We start from the raw sequence: 2,500 nt of genomic DNA on the forward strand, positions 1-2,500 counted from the left end.
GTATTCCCAGCGGCGCCGCTTGCGCTTCTGCAGCGGCGGGGCGGCAGGCGGCCGCTTGGATGGTTGGCGCGGCCGCTGTGTCCTGGTGATCGACCTCTCCCCCCTGGACCCGACCGACGCAAGGGCATCCGGGAGCATGCCCAGGATGACATCAGGGGGCGTGCCCCGCCCCAGACCAATGACTCGATCCAGGGCAGAGAAACGCTGGGCGGAAGCAGGTAGCCCCGCCAGATGCTCCCAGATGGCGGCGTCAGTCGGCCCCTCCGGCGGCGGCCCGGTGGTGTCGGCCGCGAAGTCCTCGGCTGCGTCGACGGGCGGCGCAGCGGCCTCGCCCGCGTCAGGCAGCGAGCTCGCTGCTCCACGGCGGGACGCCGGCTCTTCACCCCGACCGATCTCAAGTGCCTCCATGAATTGGCGGACAAGCTGCTTGTGGGCAGCTTGCCGCCGTCGGCACTTGATTGCCTCAAGCGTTCGGTCGGGGAACATCCTGGTAAGTTCTTGATTTACAAAGAAGAACCGGGCGTCCCTCTCCAGGAACAGTTCGGCCTCTGCCTTGGCGAGCGACAGGACTTCTTCCTCCGTCCACCTCGCGCGATGCCTCTCCGTCACGATCTCAGCGTTGGCGGCCGCAGGGTGTTGGCGGCGGCGATGGACCCCGAGACCGTTCTTCGTGGTAAAAGTGCGGTGGCACTCACTGCAAGCAAAGGGAGCTACACAAACTATCGCATTTTCGTTACGGCCGGTTGGCCGGATAGGTGCTGGGGTAGCTGGGGTGGCACCTTCAGCGGAAGGGCCACCATCTCTTGTTTCTTGTCGGCTGCCCCCAACTATAAAGGGATAATGCGAGGGGGGGCTGGTAACCCCCCCAAGCCCCTGGTGCGGTCTTCCACTCTGCAAAAATCAGCGGGCCCACGAGAAGGGGAGAAGACCGCAGGAGAGGAGAGGCTAAGAGGGCTAGGCCCATGTATTGCGCATCACTCTCCCTGTAACTATAACCCAAGGAAGGCACCTCGCAGCAGCAGCACGACTACATCAAGACCGCACTTCGAAAAGCCAAGTCCGGATGCAGCCACACCGCCGCCACTTGGCCACCTTAAGAGAGTCATAGTTACTCCCGCCCTTAAGAGAGTCATAGTTACTCCCGCCGTTTACCCGCGCTTGCTTGAATTTCTTCACGTTGACATTCAGAGCACTGGGCAGAAATCACATTGCGTCAACACCCGCTAGGGCCATCGCAATGCTTTGTTTTAATTAGACAGTCGGATTCCCCCAGTCCGTGCCAGTTCTGAGTTGATCGTTGAATGGCGGCCGAAGAGAATCCGCGCACCCGCGCGCCCCCGGAGGAGCACGCTAAGGCGGACGCGGCCTCGCAGCAAGGAAGATCCGTGGGAGGCCAAGGCACGGGACCGAGCTCGGATCCTGCACGCAGGTTGAAGCACCGGGGCGCGAACGCCGCGCAGGCGCGCGCATCCTGCACCGCCGGCCAGCACGAGGCCAACCGACGGCGAGAGCAGACCACGCCCGCGCTAAACGCCCGCACTTACCGGCACCCCTACGGCACTCACCTCGCCCAGGCCCGGCACGTTAGCGCTGACCCACTTCCCGACCAAGCCCGACACGCCCCGATCCTCAGAGCCAATCCTTATCCCGAAGTTACGGATCCAATTTGCCGACTTCCCTTACCTACATTATTCTATCGACTAGAGGCTCTTCACCTTGGAGACCTGCTGCGGATATGGGTACGAACCGGCGCGACACCTCCACGTGGCCCTCTCCCGGATTTTCAAGGTCCGAGGGGAAGATCGGGACACCGCCGCAACTGCGGTGCTCTTCGCGTTCCAAACCCTATCTCCCTGCTAGAGGATTCCAGGGAACTCGAACGCTCATGCAGAAAAGAAAACTCTTCCCCGATCTCCCGACGGCGTCTCCGGGTCCTTTTGGGTTACCCCGACGAGCATCTCTAAAAGAGGGGCCCGACTTGTATCGGTTCCGCTGCCGGGTTCCGGAATAGGAACCGGATTCCCTTTCGCCCAACGGGGGCCAGCACAAAGTGCATCATGCTATGACGGCCCCCATCAACATCGGATTTCTCCTAGGGCTTAGGATCGACTGACTCGTGTGCAACGGCTGTTCACACGAAACCCTTCTCCGCGTCAGCCCTCCAGGGCCTCGCTGGAGTATTTGCTACTACCACCAAGATCTGCACCGACGGCGGCTCCAGGCAGGCTCACGCCCAGACCCTTCTGCGCCCACCGCCGCGACCCTCCTACTCGTCAGGGCTTCGCGGCCGGCCGCAAGGACCGGCCATGACTGCCAGACTGACGGCCGAGTATAGGCACGACGCTTCAGCGCCATCCATTTTCAGGGCTAGTTGCTTCGGCAGGTGAGTTGTTACACACTCCTTAGCGGATTCCGACTTCCATGGCCACCGTCCTGCTGTCTTAAGCAACCAACGCCTTTCATGGTTTCCCATGAGCGTCGATTCGGGCGCCTTAACTCG

The 2,500-nt window shown here is 61.9% G+C and overlaps 1 pseudogene; it reads right to left on the bottom strand.

The window, feature by feature from the left end:
* LOC126433556 (large subunit ribosomal RNA) overlaps positions 1-2,500 on the bottom strand; it is a 7,982-nt pseudogene that overhangs the window by 3,979 nt on the left and 1,503 nt on the right.

The sequence above is a fragment of the Schistocerca serialis genome, unplaced genomic scaffold (genome assembly GCF_023864345.2).
Source record: "Schistocerca serialis cubense isolate TAMUIC-IGC-003099 unplaced genomic scaffold, iqSchSeri2.2 HiC_scaffold_1168, whole genome shotgun sequence".
Classification (NCBI taxonomy): Eukaryota; Metazoa; Arthropoda; class Insecta; order Orthoptera; family Acrididae; genus Schistocerca; species Schistocerca serialis.